The sequence below is a fragment of the Sinohyriopsis cumingii genome, chromosome 5 (genome assembly GCF_028554795.1).
Source record: "Sinohyriopsis cumingii isolate HCF-2022 chromosome 5, ASM2855479v2, whole genome shotgun sequence".
Taxonomy (NCBI): domain Eukaryota; kingdom Metazoa; phylum Mollusca; class Bivalvia; order Unionida; family Unionidae; genus Sinohyriopsis; species Sinohyriopsis cumingii.
The window spans coordinates 122,084,906-122,104,208 of NC_142965.1; the positions used below are offsets into that span (position 1 = coordinate 122,084,906).

At 36.1% G+C, this 19,303-nt stretch overlaps 1 protein-coding gene across 5 annotated transcripts in view; it reads left to right on the forward strand.

Annotated features, from left to right (window-relative positions):
* Positions 1-19,303, forward strand: part of LOC149800097 (uncharacterized) — an 88,699-nt gene that overhangs the window by 34,477 nt on the left and 34,919 nt on the right. Inside the window, exon 1 of one of the 5 annotated variants that reach the window (XM_089959666.1) lies at positions 180-458. The exons of 3 other annotated variants lie outside the window; for them this stretch is intronic. The gene's annotated coding sequence lies outside the window, so the exon portion shown is untranslated. Of the gene's footprint in view, positions 1-179; positions 459-19,303 lie in introns of those variants that run through there. One more of the 5 variants, XM_089959667.1, reaches the window with a different exon arrangement.

A 19,303-nucleotide genomic window follows, 5' to 3' on the forward strand; every position in this document is an offset into this window, starting at 1 on the left:
TTTTGCTATAATAGCGTCAAGTTTTACCTCTTTTGATGTTAAGTATAACGAGTTAGCTTTAACCGATTGCGTGCACGCAAGAAAAAGCGATCTATAATTAAAATCTTGTTTCGCAGGCATGCCGCACCGCCCGGTTGATTGCTGTGCGTAGTACAAAGTAAATATTGTGCCAATATATGGTCAGTGCAAGCAAGTTGTACCCTCAGTTAACGGGTGCAGAGTTCTTAGATTTGAGTGGTAAGGCACTGCAGTACACTGCAGAACTTTGGATACACACTGCAGCATAATAAGACATCAATATAGATATGTAGTCATTAAGAGAAAGACAGAGTATGTGTATAAGTCTGACGGGATTTTACGGGATTTTATATGTCTGACGGGATTTTATACGTCTGACGGGAATTTTGTTACATCTGACGGATTGCATACAAAACAAAACAACCTTCAGCTAGCGGTAGGTAAGATACGATTTTATCACATTTTCAACACGAACGTAAGAATTATATATTGTGTTCATATCTGATCCCAAATATAGCTGCAATGATATGAAAATGACCATTTTCTGCCTTGTTATTCAATAGGCTTCATACATTTTAACTTTATGAAAAGACTGTTTGGGTTTTCAAACATTCATGATGAACACTTCAGAGTTTAGACTGAGAAAAAAATCTTGGGCGTATGTGTGCGTGTGCTGAGTGCAAAAGAAGTTTACAGGAATAAGAACGTCTTGTGAGAGATATCCATGTGAAATATCAGCATACATTTAAAATCACTTTGGTTTAATGATATAAATTGATTGGAAAAATATGTCTTTCGTATGATTCAGCCGAAGTTCGAACCCGCGATCTTCCGCATTCGAGGCCATAGTAGGATATATATATCCACCAAGACAATACAGAGTAGGTGCGTATGGTGGTCGATATATCATGCTCGCTTTTTTAATATCTCTCATTTCGTATGTTTGTACTTAATAACCAATCACATGGTACTAACACGTTTTTACTCTGACAAGTGTCATAAAAATCTTGTTTTGCATTTGTTGTGATAAATTAACCATACAGTGATTTTCTAGATCGATCAAGTGCTAAATGTCATTGAGCATGTATAGAATGACGAATGTCTCTGACAGATCATTGTTCTACGAAAACAAGAAAAAAGTATACATATAGCCCAATTAAATGATGACAAAATAAAGGGATCTGGTATCTACTGTTTAGATTTAGGCAATATGTCTTGAAACAAGGAGCGGGGATTTGCCATGGCGAACCGTCAAAGCTGCACCTTAAATCTGTCACAACTGGTATAATTTACGGTCAGGAAACTCGTATCGTGTACGTGTCACAGTGCGGGAGCGGAGCTGACTTTTAGCAACACTTTACATCTTGCAAATAAAAACAAACTGCCGCGTCAGCTCACTCCAAAAAGAAATCTCGTTTTACAGATTAAATTTTGCATTCGCCATTATGCCTTCATAGCTATTAACGTTGTGTTGAAACCGCAGTAAAAATGATAAAACTTATTAAAATGATTCAACTCCTAAAAACGAACTCATGATTTTCAAAAGTTTTTTTTCTTTCTTTTCTTAAGTAAAAGGCGGACAAAAAGTCGGAAGGCGCATACGAATAAGAAGAATTGATATGAAATTACCATGAAGGGTATAACGACCGTACGTTTTTAAATTAGGGACCTAACCGTCGAGTTCTTCTATCAGATGGCTTTGTGGAATCCCAAGAAAACTGTGACGTTTAACAACGATTTCGTTTTACAAACAAGCAAAAATATTGTGATTAGGGACGATATATATATATCGTGACACACATCCTACGATAGAATAAATATCGAGATGTATAAACATGCTAAACTAAAGTTCAGATTACCACATGAAAGTGAGTAATGATAATGGTATATAAAACGAATGTGTGTGTGTGTGTGTGTGTGCGTGTGTGTGTGTGTGTAGCGGTTTTCAGCTTATTGCATTTATCTTAATCAATCCCGGACACAAGTGATCCTTTTCTGGATCCAGTGCATTTGAAAGGACTGTTATTTGCCATATGATTTGTGTTCTTTATATATATATATATATATATATATATATATATATATATATATATATATATATATACACGAGTTCAATAATACATTATTTTAAGGTAAAGGAAAACAAAGTGAGATCCTCTTATAATCATTCATTGCAGCAAGACACAGCATAGAAGATTTATTGAAACGTCTTATCGGTCACAATCAAGAGTTTAGGGAGGGGTTGAGTGGTGGTTTTGGCCTTCAGACGTGGGATCGGGGAGTGCGAGGCATTAGAGGGGCTAAAATGGGATTTTCAATCAATTTATATATTCACCAATAACTGTAATTTGTATCAAATTGATATGGGAATTTTAAGAAACGTGGACACTTAGTATATAGCTCAGTATCGTTCTAATTTCGATCACGTAAAGTTACTTGGCAGAGACATCTGCAGATGAGTTTCATGGCGGTATTTCCGAATCAGCATTGATGTAACTGCTAGCCAGCAGAAGATCATTCAAATGTCAAACATGGAACACAGGTGAAACAGGTGAGACTGCACTTGTACATTTGAGGTACAGTATACGTGCAGATAAACAATCGGAGAAAGAGAATGTCCGCAAAAAGGAGTACAAGAAATGCAGATTTTTATATTCCTTAATAACCTTCTCCGTGTGTTTCTTTTTTATGATTTGTGTCGAAGAAAGAGAGCTGTTTTGTTTGATTTGGCAGGATCGCATTCCAGTGTTAAAATCAGGTACATGTCTAGCAACCATGACGTTTATACATCCTTTTGTAAATTATAATATCGTGTGAAAACATCCACAAAAGAGTTGCCAATGCTTATAGCTGAATGGAATAACAATTTTAGAAAAATGTAAAGGAAATGTTCAAAAGTATTCATTTTTCTCATCCCTTTACAAAAAAATCCTATTATATCCGGAGACCAATTTGCCATTTATATTTCTCCAGTGCCAGAACTGAATTACTACAGACAGCGGCCGATATACCATTTTGTAATAAATATTAATCTTTGGAAATGGCAAAGTTCAGATTACCGGCAATTGTCTTAAAACCTTGCAAATTTTCAATTAAATCTTCTTCCAAAATAACACCTTTGTTCGAAATATCGCACATCATTCAGATCAGCAGCAGTAATAATAAAACTGCCAGAGTGAGTGTGAGTTAACGTCTCTTTTTTACAATTTACCTCTGAAGTCCAGGACGTGAAAATGACCTCGCGGAGCTGGCAATTATCTTAACATGTGCACATTTGAAGTAAGGCCAAGTAATGACCCGCATTACAGACATTAAGCATACACCAAAATAAAGAAAACTAAAAGCACTTTTAAGAATGCCTAAGATATACAAGGTCTTTTTAAATAGCCAGTAAAACCAGTGAGGAAAACATGGGAAATTCTGTTTCTTTAAAAATCTGGCCCATGCAAAATATGAAATTGTAGAGCGCCACCTTAAAACAAATATGAAAATTTGTGAAATTATGTTTCTTCTTTTCATATCATCATGTATTACGTTCTCATAAAAATACCGGTACTTTAACATCAATGTTATGCATGAAAATAAACTAATTATACTTATTTTGCAATTGCTTACACAATATGTCTTGTGGCAGTATTGTGTATGCAATGGCCTTAATTATGGGGAAATTAGTCTTAGAGCACAGGATGGAAATCAACTTAAATTTAAAATTGTAGCATTAAGTGAAAGAAATATATAGTGAAAACGTTTCTCTTAATTCATTTGTAAAGAAAATTAAGAAATAAATGATGACAAAGCAAATTAGAGTTCTTCCATGTTCTAGTGTTAGAAGAATAAACAGACGTTTAAACCTTTGACCTCGATGAACCTCATTTCTTCCATCCTTTTTCACACTGTACAATTTATTAATAACATCTCAGGAATAAGTGTCTTTCAGCATAATTGGTTGTTATGCTTTGCTACTAATGAATACTGTTATATTGAAAGGAAAAAACATGAAAATTATTCTAAAACACTGTTTTCATTCTTGATTCTTGAGACTTAAATGTTCCAGCTATACAACCAATATGAAATCATACAATAATAAAACGTACATGGTCTGTATGTGGGCTCTCTACATATACTATGAACTGGGTGTAAGGTGTAGTTGTTTGCTTTTGCAACATGCGCAGTGGACCTGACGAATAAGCGGGTGTAGATATTACTTGTTCCTTTCACCATATTTCTTTATAATTTTCTATTCAGTACCATCCACAGGTGCTCGACGCGAGCTTGATGTTGAGAAGAAAAAAAAATTATATAGAAGTGACAAAAAATACCTTAGATTACCCCCATGACCGGTTCTGACATAGGACCCTCTCTATCATAATATGTAAGAGAGAAGGTACGGAACTTCCAAATACTTCGTTCCACCATGACCCTCTATTTCCTTCTACTGTTTCCGTTTTTTAAGGCACACGATTTTCGCGAATTTTTTGTCTTTGGACAAGTGCGTGCACATGTGAAAACCGGTGAAAAGAGCAACATGTACCATGTTTTCAACTCTATGGTGCATCCCTTTTTGAATTACAGAACAGTGGTAGATGCAAAAGTAAGTTTTTACTTACCATTAACTCGATTCCACTTTAAGAACCCTGTTCCGTGCAAGAATTAGACATTGTCTTCTTCACTGCACATAAATTGTATACATGCGACTCTGTTTTCAAAATAGGTGCACTATGCGGCACACATGTCAACGCCGAAATATGATTGGCTCAAAAGGGTATACTTATCACATGAGCTCGGGATTGTCTCAGAGTTAAAAAAATCGCACGTTTTGGAGCCCGTAACTTCAGTTTGGTACAACGCAGAAAAGTCAATTATGGCTTGATGGATAGAATAATAACTCAGGAGTACAACAAGTCATATAGAATGGTCGTGTGCCTTAAAAAACGGAAATAGTAGAAGGAAATCGAGGGTCATGGGTGGAACGAAGTATTTGGAAGTTCCGTATCTTCTCTCTTATATTTTATGATAGAGAGGGTCCTATGTCAAAACGGGTCATGAGGGTAATCTAAGGTATTTTTGTCACTCTGTATGATTTTTTTCCTTTAGATTATTGGTTTTCTTTTCTCAACATCAAGCTCACTTCGAGCACCTGTGGTACCATCTTGCAATGATTCTAAATGGGAGAATTCATGCAGCAAGGTCTTTCAAATATGTTGAATACTACCGACCCGCTTTCAGGGTATTTACTGTTACTTAAAATAGAAGTTAAAAAATAACTTTAAATAATCTTTGTTTTACATGTGCTCAACATAGTTTAGCTCAATCAAAGAAGAACCATTCTGTCATGAAGGACTTCTAGACTTGTTTAGAAAAAGCCACTGCGATCAAAATTTGGAAAAAAATTTCTGACTTCCTCAAAGAATTTTACTAGATTGACTGGAATCATCTTTTCTTAACACCTTTGAATTAGAAAAAAATATGATGTCCCTCCTTCCTAACATATGGCCGCTGTAAAATTAGAAAACCTTTAAAAACCGACCAACATAATATGATTACACCTCACGAAAATGTATCCTAACAAAGATGGGCTTTGATCGTACCAATAACGCCGATCTGCTGGCACAGATATGGCCACCGTTACTAAATATATAAAATTCTGAAAACGAAGTCCTCTCTAGAACCGCTGAAAAAAAAATTGACGTAATTTGACATAAAGCATCTTGGTATAACATCCTTTCAGATACATGCCAAGATGAGAACCGCAGTGAAATATGACCACTATTACTAAGCCTAAAATAACTTTAATTGGTTTCCTCTCAAAGATCGTTGAAAACAAATTTGAGCAAATTTGATTGGCGCTGTGCTTGTATGAGCGTGTGTGTGTGTGTGTGTGTGTGTATGTGTGTGTGTGTGTGTGTGTGTGTGTGATTAGGTTTTTTAACGTAGCTTTAACAATTTTTCATTCATATTGCTACGATGTCTGCAGTGTGGCAGTTTATAGTGATGTCTAGCACTGGGACATCATGCCGCAGACACGTAGCATGATGTCCCACCCAATCCTGACATTATGCCGACCAGTCCTAACACTAACGTCTTAATGCTGAGCGCCAAGCGAGGCACTAGGCTTGTATGAAGGGTTTAATGTATATGCAATGATGTCCGTCCATCCTTCACCAGATCTTATTTGTCCACCTTCATTAAAATAGGAAAACCTTTAAACGACTACTTTCAAAAGACGGACAAATTTACCTGAAACCATAAAGGACTTTAATGTTTTGGATAAATGATGCTGATCCGACATCAAATTTGACCACCGTTTAAGAAAAAATGGAATCAGTCTTTAAACGGTTTATTTACACACATCGCAAAAAAAATAATTAAACATCGCTGACGGAGGAGGTTTCAAGTCAGTCTGCCATAAAATCCGTGAAATATGTTTGGTAGACATACAAAAGCCTTAAAATTATTTTTCTTCAAAGAAACAAAGTTGAAAAAGAATTAAACCACATTTGCCAGAAAGCACTCTGACGAGAAAAGATATAATTTCTTTTGAAATTGATCCTTATCCACAATCATCCGCCATCACTAAATATAGATTGCATTTGAGGCATAAGCAGCTTTGCAGAATCTGATCATTTTATGAGAGAATCCTGGCATACAGGGCCTTTATGAGAGAGAATCCTGGCATACAGGGCCTTTCAAGATTTGGCAAATGATGGTGAAGTGCCATCAAATATTAATGTTGGCAAAAATATAGAAATACCGAGAAACCTTAAACTATTTGTTTCCAATATAAAGAAGTGAACAACGTACAGAGTCAATCCGGTGGCCTAAGTTGTTAGAGCGTCCGCTTCAGATGTGGGAGGTCGCAGGTTCGAACCCCGGTCGAGACTTACCAAAGACTTATACAAAATGATATTAGCTACGTTAAAATTCTAAATCACACGCACACAACGTACGGTCGGCCGACACATTTTGTGCGGCCCGTGTCCTTGCTTAACAGAATCAATGTTATTACTTATAAATGACTTGCGCAGTGCGGCCTGCCTAGTTACAATGAAGGTCGAATCTAACCCATGTAAAAGCTTGATTTGTGCACAACTGTCTTAACATGTACAATGTGCATCTTTGAAAGAAATGTCTTTAGAAAGAATCATTGTGGCCGAGATTTCTTGGCCAACTACTTTTCTTTTGGATAGTAGATATGTGATGGTGACGTATCCCAGCGTTTGTCCCATTTTCTAACCTGGTACAGTTTCACACACAGTGACTCAATTATGACGTTTGATTGGTCAGTGATTTTGACATCAGCCAATCTAATTCAGTAATATGAATCATGTATTGCCTGTAATCCTTAGCCACCATGTCGAGGTGGTCATCTATTGTGATATGAATTCGAACCTTTTATTTGCTAGTTCTATTATCATTGTGTGTGGGGTGACTATATATATATATCATGAGTTGTACCTAATGAAAGATTTGTGAAACATCAATTTCTGAAAATGCTTTAATTAAACAAAATATATTCTAGATATTCGAACTAGATATGAGGTGCAGTTTTTTTTTTCTTCTTCTTCTATTTCATAAAATTCTTGACGGAAAGTACCTGTATAGCAGAGGTCGAGTATTCCCATTGTATTGTTCGTTGTACATTTTCTGTTTCGTAACAAGGCGGACAAAAGTGTAACGGGGTTTCTGAAATATTTACACAAATACTGTGCGAATTTCCAGCCATACATTCCAGGTGTTACTACCCTTTCTCGTTAACTTGACTTTTTACATCATTTTCTTGTTTTGATGACTGATTGTGATTAATTGTTTGCACTCATTGTTCCATTTAATGTGTAACAATATTCCATATCTGACTTAATTCTAGTGTCTTTTGTAAACTGAGGAAGGAAGAAAGTACACTAAAAGCATTATGTCTGCGAAAGGCATTTGTGTGTTTTTGTTGTTGTTTTGTTTCGCATAGCAAGCGTCTGGTTACTTTTTCTTAGAATTTTTTTTTCCATTGTGAATACGCGACACTGTAACTCGACCATTTTGCTCCCATTTCTTAGATATTATAAGGTAATTTTATTTTGATAGCTAAAGTGTTGAAGACGCCATTTATGTGATTATGTAAAAACGTCATGTCCCAATTCTGTGCTGTTTTTTTTACAAACTCGATATACAGTATGACCATATTTTCTAGGATTCGGCCAATGTTTGTATGTGAGTAAGCTTGCCAGTAGCTTCTCGTGGATCGGTGGTTCTTCCCGGGGTTTTCCCGGGTTCTTCCTCCGCCATTAATACTGGCCGCCATGCATAGCCTATCGTGTGCTGAAAAATGGCGTTAAACCCCACAACAACAACATACCTTTTTTTCCCGCACGTTACGGACAATATCACTGTAAACATTGGTATCAATGGTTCCTTCGAATTATCACAGGTATGTCGTATTTACAAATTGATTTAAGAAACAAACTGTAATAAGTGTGAAATATAAATAGGGCATGGTTGATAGGAGTCATTTTATACCTGCAAGATTCTATCGGTTTTTTATCGTTCCTATTGAAACCAGAATCCGTTAGAACTCTGTCATCAGTTATAGTCTTATTTCTACTACCAACTCATCATTATTAGCCAACTCGCAGGGAACCCAACAAATAAGCAAGGGTGATTTTAAATAAGGCCGTTGATTAATAGTGAAAACGATATAAGTTTTTTTTACATCGATATAGGACCGCTCCGGTGGCCTAGTGCTTAGAGAGTCCGCCTTGGATGCGGGAGGTCGCGGGTTCGAACCACGACCGAGTCATACCTAAGACATAAACATGGTACAGAGAGCTTTATCGCTAGGCTAGTGTTAGGACTGGTCGGCCTGGTTTCGGGATAGTGTGACTGGGTGGGATATCATGCAACATGTCTGCGGCACGATGTCCCAGTGCTAGACATCACTATCAACTGTCACACTGCAGACATCGTCGTGATATGACTGGGAAATTGTTTAAGCTAAGATAAATATCCAAATCACACACACACACATCGATATAGCATCATTAATTTAGATTGTATGCCAGCTTATTTCAGTTATAAGAGTTGTACTCTGCATACTGGCTGACTCAACCTGGGGCGCTACTGCTCAGCCACTCAAGGCATCAGCACTGGTCCTCTATTATTCGAATTTAGAGTATTGCGCTCCTGTCTAGGGTCGATCTTAATTGATGTCCAACTGAACACAACAATGTGCATAATCTCTAGAACACTACGTCCTACTTCTTTACCATCACAGCCGGTACACAGCAACATTCCTTCACCGCTGCTGCGTCTCCAGGAAGCAAGCATAAAAGTGTTGGCTAAAGTCTATGCCAGTGAGAAACTACCACTGTACATGGACATCACCTTACATCCAGCAGTCCGCTTGACTTCGAGACGTCCAATCTGGTTAGGTCCGTTGCCACAGGATTAGGCCGATAAATCAGCCCTTCACCCATGATGACATTGAGGTGAGGGGTTGATATAACGTATTCATTAAAAACTGCAATTATCTGCATTCAAATTTGACTGCACATATCGATGTATATTTTATACACTTACCGATATTTCTCGTGGCTGTGCTGCTACCGTCGGCTGAAGGGTTCTTTTGGTGACATGTACATTATACTTCCTGAGCAAATCATATGTTTACTGACTTGTAAATCCACCTGGAATAGTACAACCATCTGTCCTGTGGCCATTTTGAATTTCGCGCTTGATATGGCTGTTACCAATTAGCGGTATGTGTCTAAAGTCTACACGGGTTTGTTCCGGAACGATCTGCATGCAGCAAAATTGCATATTTTAATGAACAGGTGACATAAGACCCACAACACCGTCCATCAGTATCAACACAGATTTGTGGGGTTGATTTATCGGACTACTACAGAATATGACAGCTTTTTCGGCATGGATTGTCAAGTGGTCTTCAACAGATGTTGTAAACCGCTCCCTCGTAGCTGAGCCATCTGCCCTCCTGGCTTCAACCTTCAACACTGAATCGCTTTTGGACAGGACAGGATCAGTGTGCAGTCAACCTCTTGTCCGAATGGGTCAGGCCACTAAGTCTTCCTGCTGCTGTGGAGCTCTTCAGACCACGTGACACATTTCGCCGGTAGACTGCAGGCTCTGCACCTTGCTGATGACGTTGTTAAATTGCTGAGCACACAGTGCACAAGATAATATTATTAATATAGGATAGTGTTTCTCAAAATAATGCGAATAAGCATTTTTTGTTTGTTTGCTTGTTTTACATTTAGGTGTTGTTCTTCTGTCCAGAAACTGCCTTAGGAAACGCGGGGCCCGATTTGGACCATTTTGACAGGGCCTCCTGGATTTACGCGCTGAGCCCCATGTGAGATCTGCATTTGGAAATAAACTTTTAAATAAGATTTATATCATATTGAATTTAAATTTCTTCCATCGCTTTAAAATTACTTGCTCTCTATAGATATATTTTTAAGAAATACTTACGAGTGCGGGCCAAATCGATCTAATCGGGTTAGCGCCAGCCCCGCTTCTGTTTTGACATTCTGGATAGACAAGTATCATGTTATTCCCGCACCCAGGAAGCATTATATATGTGGAGTTAGCGTTGCTATGCTTATTTGAGAGAACTTTACATTTTCAGTATTTATTTCATGACAGTTAAGGACGTAAATGTACAAGCATATGATTGATCCATGCTTAAGTCCACATAAATACCCTCGTAAAGGAAATGCCCCTTGATTTCGACCCAGAAGGAAAGTTACACTGTGTCCAAGGATTGGCCATTTTGCAAAACACTAGAAAAAAATGGCCACTATACAGTTGGTACTGGCAATTCCTAAGACTGCTTGATATAACAGCATCCTACTGACAGTTTCAGCGGTGACTTTAATTTTATTATCACGTCCTCTCAAGTATACTTTCATTCAGCTGTAGTCTATGTGAAAAGCAGATGTAATCGATTTTTGGGGGTTTCACTGCATTATTACAAATAGGGGCAGATTTTAAGTACAGGGCTTAGTAAACCCAGTTAGTTTAAGATTTCACCTCCCGCATACTAAAGCAGCATCACTGATTTTTTTCGTGGGTTCCGTTGTGTGCTTATTTCAGATAAACATAAGATTTTTGAGACGTTAAATACTAGACTCAACATCTTCACAAGCGAACACTGCAATAATTCAAAAGTCAATGATAAGTGCACTTCAAACAATTTCATTCAGTCACAATTCGGACTTAAAGTCGGGAGTTATTTGCAGTTATAAATACACTCCATCTGGGATCTTTCGATACTGCATCAACGTTGCTTCACGAATGCCTCTTGTATATCCAGACGGCCTAATCTTGATTTTTGTCTTCACTGCAAAGAAACGCAGTATAAAGGATATTTGTACCATGTATTTTACGTGTCTGACAAGATATTATTTTTTTTAACAAACCCCAAAATTACAAAACCCTAGCAAGATTAAAACCAAGAGCAGCTGTCGTCAATCTAGGATGATGAACTTGCTTAATTCGCAATTGCATGATAGTTTTCTTGAATTAGGTAGTGTAGGTGACCTTTAATATAATAATAATAATAATAATAATAATATTTTTTTGACCACGGCTAATGTATAATTTTAAGTACGTGTTGATCCATCTACTGGTCACATAAATATCAGCTTATAAGTGACGCCTTTCGTTTCGCCAGTTATTGGGAACTGGATTTCGAAATATATTGCCCTGCAGGGACACAATTCATACTTGATTTCGAAATACATTGCCCTGCACAGCCGCAATTCAGACTGGATTTCAGAATATATTGCCCTTCAGGTACACAATTCAGACTTGAGCCTTGCAAACACTGAAGTCATGACATCCTGTCATATCCTTCAGAAAGTAACCATTAAATATGGTTATTCTTTTTTTCTAGTGTTTTGCAAAATGGCCAATTTACATTAAGCTGAAATGATATTCAATCAGAGAAACGAAAATAATACTTGGTACTAGTTTTATGGTTGCTACTGGATATGGAATGGTCCAGTATCCCATTAGGTATGGAATGGTCTATTGTCTTATTGCGCATGAAATTGTCCATTGACAGCATACTGAAACAAACCAAATGTTACTAACGTGAAAGACAGGCATATTGGACGGAATTAGGGTGTCCACATTAATACTTTAGGCATAGCTTAGATTTCTGGAGATCAATAGGGTTGTTTAGCCAGATATAAATAATATATGATGTCATTTACCCAAAAGGCATTGCGCCATCGGCCTTATTGTTTTTGGTAACATATGATACAGCGTTCAGCAAACCTTATTGTTGTTTTCATCTTTTCTTAAGTGATAACTCTTGTGTGTTGTCGAAGAGGGATTTTTAAATATTTTTTCTGAAACAGTATTGTTACGGAAATTGGACTGATTGTAATAATTGTTTTATAACTATGCCTATCTTGAAATAGAGTAAAACAAACTAACCCGTTCAAATACGATCTTAATGGCCAGCAGACTTCCGAAAAATCCTGTGATTTTAAGTAACAGTAAAAAAAATGGTTTCCCTATGTTAGAGCACAACCTGCTTCATCATGTCATTGCCGTTATGTCGCAGAATTAATACAAAGACTCATGGACCTGGACTTTTAAAAATAGTACAAGTTCACACATCCATTTCGGGGACGGGGGGGGGGGGGGGGGCTAGCGGGTGCATACGTCATTTTGAACCGGGATGTTTTATACCCAGCATTTGTACACATATTTTCTGTTAACATTATTTGAATTTAGTAGAAAAGAATTACTAATGTTCATAACTATGTTTTATTAATTTTGTTATTAGAAATGAAAAAGAAGTCAGATTTTGAAATCGTTCGAAGAACAATAAAACAATAAAATCAGAAAAAATATATATAACGAGTCTAAAATGTAACTTAAAATAGCAGTTTGTGTACATAAGTATGGTATTGCATTAAATCACAAGAAAAGGTTTATAAACAGTGTTAAAGAGATGTAAAATAGAACAGAACACCCTTACGTACATGTTGTTAGACCGCAATAAAGGTATTTTCAAAGCGATCAGATTCATTACTGCTTCATTATATTTAACAAAAATTAATTTGCTTGATTCATTTTCTCTAAGTACGGTATTGTATAATTTAAATAATGGTACTAACCAGCCATATTATTATTTTTTGTCTGAAACTGGAGCTACATTGTATTTTTAGATATGAGGTGGTGATTCGTGACGTCACACGAGGGCCCCTGCTAAACAACCCTTAGACAAAGTGTACGAAGAAACCGTGAGAAAAAAAAACAATGACGTAAAGTAAACTTGGTAATTAATTAAGAACGCGTATTTTTCTTGAGGAGAGGATTAATCTAGAAAAAAAGGTTTTATGGTAGGTTTTCGCTACAGTTATAATTTTTTTAATAACAGGCCTGGTACAATTCTACATAACTTATTGCATCATTTCGAAGTAATTCTATACCTGCAACCATCGATTTTTAAAGTTCTTCTAAACACATATTCTTTTTTTAGTTCTACGTATATACATATTTAACTACGAACGAAAATTATCAGCCGTTTTGAGAAGATACAATGCGATGAACGGTGAAATAGTTTGGCATGACATCTAATATAACAGGCAGTCCACATACAATAACGTGTTTATTACACGTTCTAGTTATGATTAAATTCAAATAACGTACGTATAAAGAAACAAGTATTTAAAATTTACAAATATTTCCAAAGATACGCTCTATTGTTTTGCTCAACTTAATTAAAAGTTTCTTTAATGACATATATAAATATCAATGGAGAGGTACAAAAAATTGAATAGAAATTGGATGACATCATAATGTTAAATGTTGGATTACATAAATAGAGGATCTTGAATGGTTTAATATTGAATTTATGAAACTCGTTGAATAATGTCCATCTTTTGCTAGTTTCATAAATTTAATATTAAATCATTACAATTTTCAGATATTTCTATCACAGGTTTTTTCTCTCCAGTGGACATTATTTAGATAGAAAGATGAACGAATAATATCGTTTATTCTGACAGACGCTGCAGCTTTCATTTGTTGTACGTAAAAATATTGCCAAAGAAAGTTGAACTAGTATTAACGTACAAAAGTAGATTATACTTTTCGTACAAACTATAAATCAAAGAACAAGAGTCCTTCCGTATAAACGAAATATTTTACAAATACAAAAATCATTTGTTAGCATAGAATGTCCAAAATTGTTCGGTTAGGTTAAAAGTTGTAACGGTCGTCCTTATCAACAGTTTGTGCCGCTTGAAGACAAGCAAGTACAATTCTGCCAAGATCCTGTTTTCCTGTTCTGCATAACGCACGAGAGAACGAGCGAGAGAACGATTTCTTTTTTTTCTTTTTTTTTTTGTTGTTGTACAAAAGGTACTTTTTCGGGGGACCCGCTCTGGTCAACACTAGTAAGTCAATGTAGTGACGTCGTCACATATGTGTGTAGCTAGTGGTTGCGTGAGGCTCTTTCATGATTTAGTACTAGGTCAATCAAATGCGTGTTTCAATAACAGCATAAAACAATAATGTCTTATCTTTCTCATACTTCTTCACTTCAAAATGTAATAAACCTTCTTTGTTTTCATCTGCTTGTTTGGTTGTTGTTTGTGTAGTTGATCTTTGGATGTCATGTTTCCTTGTTTAGTTGGTTGTTTGTGTAGTTTATCCTTGGATGGCATGTTTCCTTGTTTGGTTGGTTGTTTGTGTAGTTGATCCTTGGATGGCATGTTTCCTTGTTTGGTTGGTTGTTTGTGTAGTTGATCTTTGGATGGATGTTTCCTTGTTTAGTTGGTTGTTTGTGTAGTTGGTCCTTGGATGGCATGTTTCCTTGTTTGGTTGGTTGTTTGTGTAGTTGATTTTTGGATGACATGTTTCTTGTTCATCAGAATCGAATTTATTTCCCCTGATTTGGTTCTGTTCGGTTGGTCTATTAGGTTCCCCCCCCCTTTCGTAAATTACCGGTTTCTTTATTTTTGCTTGCCACATAGATCGCAGAAATTCATACACATGTTTGCTGCCGTTTTCAAGGGTTAGCTGATACTATCGGAGTAGGCTACCAGTTGTTAAGTACAATCAAATTCAATCAAATTCGAAAATTTCTATCCGAGGCTATTTAATATTTCAGTCATTAAGTACAATCAAAGTCAACGTTTCTGTCAGAGGCAAGTCCATATTTCAGTCATTAGTACAATCAAATTCAACGTTTCTGTCAGAGGCAAGTCCATATTTCAGTCATTAAGTACAATCAAATTCAAAGTTTCTGTCAGAGGCAAGTCCATATTTCAGTCATTAGTACAATCAAATTCAAAGTTTCTGTACGAGGCAAATCCATATTTCATTTATTACGTACAATCAAATTCAACGTTTCTATATGAGGCAATTCCATATTTTAGTCATCAAGTACAATCAAACTCAAAGATTCTATCCGATGCAATTCCATGTTTCATTCATTAGTACAATCAAATTCAAAGTCTCTCAATTCGAGCCGATCCCATTTTCCAGCGTTGACTTGCGAGTGATTTATAGAATGCATTGCAAAAAGTAGTTAGAATCAAACACATCACTTTACATGTTCGGGTCCGATCGGTTGTCTTCCTTTGACAGACGCTAAATAAGCTCGTGTCGTAATTATGACATAGAAAACAAAATAAAAATTTATTCAGTGAGATAGTTTATCTGATGTGCAATTTAAAAAAAAAACAAAAACAACGATTAACGTGAAAGGAGTAAGAAGAATTCAGCAGTAATGAAAGCCTGTGTTGAGAATAACATCAATACCTGAAGGGTCGCATAAAATCCGAACATCAGTATCTTGCAAATAATAATTTTTTTGTTAATAGTTGGTTTGTTGTGTCATACCTTTAAAGATTAAACGGTCAGCAGTGATTAATTGGAATACATTTTTTTTTTCATTAATCATTCGTTAATATGACAAGGACAAAATGAAAATTTAATAGATTTTATTAAATGCAAACAGCCCCAATCATGTAGCGTATATTCTAGCTACGATGCCGTAGCCACGACCACGTGATCCTATACCTTGCAATGAAACACAAACAATTATTGTCAAAATCATAACCATGACTTGGATTAAACTCTACTTCCTAAGTATAGTTATGTTTTCAGGCAGTTTGTCTATTTAAAAAAAATGTTATTAAACCTATATAAATTAAATTATATTGGTATGTTCACGCTAATCGTACTTGGTCTGCCATGAAAGATAAGACGAGATCCTCGCGGTAATTCATTTTCCAGATAAGGCTCGCTATGCCATATTTAGATATTCTATGCAGAAAAAGCGCCGAGTGTGAATCAGACCTGGTTGCTTCATTGATACATATAGGCTCATTTTAGTACCCCGTCCACGAAGTAGGGGTACTAATGCTAGAACTGTGCATATTCATGATAAGTAAACAGAAATTAAATCTTAGCATCTTTAGATCCAGTTTTAATTTAGTACAGGTAGGCGATGATGGCTACACAATTGGACCACCTCATACATTTTGTTAAACAATGTGCAGGAATATGCAGTAGTGTCTAGTGTGTTTCCGATGTGTTTTTCCAATTTTTGGTAAAAATACCCGAGCGTGTCCCAATTGAATGCATGCAGCTACACTGGACATGTTCTTTCTGTTACCATAGAATATGTTTATACTGTTTAGGATGCCTAAATGTAAAATGACAAACGACTCTAGGTCTGACAGCTAAAGCTTTTGTTATTTGCAAACTGTAATACTACTGTGACATGTAAGAAGTTCTTGCAAACCTGAAAAATACGCGTTCTTACTAATACAACTTAGATAAACACAACTGATGTTCTGAAGCCAAAAGGTGTAAAATATGCCATAAATACAGTAGAATACACGGGCATGCTGGGGAAGAAAAAACGATAAATACCGATTGACGATATGGAAAGAATTTTTAAAGATATTTTGATTAATAGGGTTTTCAAGTAGTACTGGAATCCAGGGTTTAATGCTTCTAATCAATTGTAAAATAATGAATTGATATACAATAGAAATGCACAACATACCTAGCAGCGGATAGTTGGACATTGATATCATTATCACATGCATTAGAGATTGCCATCATTATCACGTGCTTTAGACATTGCCATCATACTCACGTGCATTGGAGATTGCTATCATTATCACGTGCTTTAGAGATATGGGCAAAAGATTTTTAAAATATCTATTTACGAATAAACGAGTAATATAACGAAATATACCGAATGATGACATGACAAGAATCTCTAAAGATATTTTGATGAATATGGTTTGCAAGAAGTACTGGAATCCAGTGTTTCATGCTTCTAATTAATTGTAATTTAAACGAAATTCAAACTTTTAAGTGAAACAATACGAATCTCACATTAGAGATTATTGTGCAAGTCACAAAGTGTATAAACTGTGTATTATTAAAGACGGTGTAAACATAATTTAGTTTGGTTCAAAGATAATCATTATAACTGAAATGAAATAGGAGACGTGTACACATAGAGCTGCATTTCATGTTTCCTAAGAGCATATGTTCTCAGCTAGAAAGAATCAGTAGAAACATGTCTTCCTTAAAATTTAAAATTTCCAATTATTATTTCATTATTTTGTCGTTGAATAAGCGACGTTCACTATTTTGTGACTATTAAAAATCACGAACTTATATACCCTACAAGCAATGATCCTAATTTAGAAACAACAGGACGCGTTCAGTTCCCTACATTTAATTCTGGACCACAGGAACCTCTTGGTATATTTGCGTCAGTGGTAAGGCAGAAAGTATTATGGTGTGATGTTGTCTGCTTAACAGTTTTGTTTGCCTACAGTAACTAGACTTGTACACCATACAAAGCTACCATACTCTGTGGATTGTTTGCTCTTGGATAAGTAAGAATCTACCAATATCGTGGTCAAAAACTCAAAGGTCAATGTCACTGTGATTGAATGACGAAAAATAGTTTCCTCTCAATATCGTGAGCTCTTCACTATCTTCAGCTATCAAACGTTATGAACGACTCACACTTCTGTATGAAGAATCCACTCGATTTCGTCCTCCGAAGTTCTACAATCAATGTCACTTTGAGTGCAAGACGAAGTATAGTTTCCGCACATTATCTTGAGTTCCCTTATACTTGTTTATACTAAACTTTGTGGATAATTTGCATTTGGTGTAAGGAAGTAACGTACCTATTAGAGGTTCAAACGTCAAAGGTTAATTCATCGTGACTCAAAGAAAAGCAATAGTCTCTGCATAATAATTTGACTTGTTCATAATCGATAGTTGCGAAACATTGTTGATGGGTTTAGATGGGGTAAGGAAGAACCCTGTCAATTCTTGGATCAAATTAAATGTCGGTGCAACTGTGACTGAAAAAATATATATGGTTTCCGCGCAAGAACGTCCGTTTTAGATCATATACCTAGACTAACCATTGTGAATACCTTGCACTTTGGGTAAAGAAGAAGCCTATTGATAGTTTGGGTCAAAGGACAAGATGACTGAAATAATAAAAGTGGTTCATGTACATACATTTAACTTCTCAACGCATAGGACTATCAAACACGGCTCGGACGTATTTCTATGAAGACAGCCTCAGAAGTATATAATTTTTAATTATGCAGTGGAGAAACACGTAAAGCATCAATGAAAAAGACTGTTTTATTTCAGTAGGATTCAGTACTGTATGATGGATGATGGCGGTGCAAACAATACCCGTAAAACTTCCCCATTAATTAAACTTTATCAACAGTTTGATAAACCATGTAGATAAAGAAACGATGCCCTTTTACTTTTTCTTTAAGCTATTTATTTGTCCATTCTGTTTTAGCTCTGAAAGACGAAGTCCGTCGTGTTTTGATGCCTGTATGTCGGGTATTTTGGACGATATCATATTACTAACAAACGGATACAATCTTAAACTTACAAAATGCAAGACGTGAGAGATCTCTTTTGTATATATTTCTCCTTGTTCATTGAATCGGAGACTTAATATCAGCACACACAGCTTTCGCGCTATAGACATTGTTAGCTCTGCAAATAAATACGCTTCAACTGAATGAAAAAAGTGCTTATTATTCTTTTATTCTCTCACCCTCCAAGTAAAAGCTGCTTAATTGCTTCTATAACAACATCATGGTCTAAAAAGAGAATAGAAAAATTCAGTCCAATTTCCCTAAGTAAATGATCCACTGTATTGACTGACCAAGGAATAAGGTCTCCATGCGGAAGAGTTTGACCACAACTAACGTGACTGGAGTAAGCATGGTGTGAT